The sequence below is a fragment of the Juglans regia genome, unplaced genomic scaffold (genome assembly GCF_001411555.2).
Source record: "Juglans regia cultivar Chandler unplaced genomic scaffold, Walnut 2.0 Scaffold_17696, whole genome shotgun sequence".
Classification (NCBI taxonomy): domain Eukaryota; kingdom Viridiplantae; phylum Streptophyta; class Magnoliopsida; order Fagales; family Juglandaceae; genus Juglans; species Juglans regia.
This window is the reverse complement of record NW_023348419.1, coordinates 1-202: the sequence shown is the minus strand read 5'-3', so window position 1 is coordinate 202 and position 202 is coordinate 1. Positions and strand designations below refer to the sequence as shown.

Genomic DNA, 202 nt, shown 5'->3' with positions numbered 1-202 from the left:
GAGGTCACCCATCCTAGTACTACTCTCGCCCAAGCACGCTTAACTGCGGACTTCTGATGGGATCCGGTGCATTAGTGCTGGTATGATCGCACCCATCAAACTAAATACTTAAAATTCATATAATCCTTGAGCGACATACTAGCGTCCTTCCGATCCCAATCCAAACGGAGATCTGATCCAAACCCATGGCTACGCGATGGGC

General features: G+C 49.0%; 1 pseudogene; it reads right to left on the bottom strand.

The window, feature by feature from the left end:
- LOC118345222 lies at positions 1-94 on the bottom strand (annotated as a pseudogene; the record flags this gene model as incomplete).
- Between the last annotated feature and the right edge of the window lie 108 nt (positions 95-202).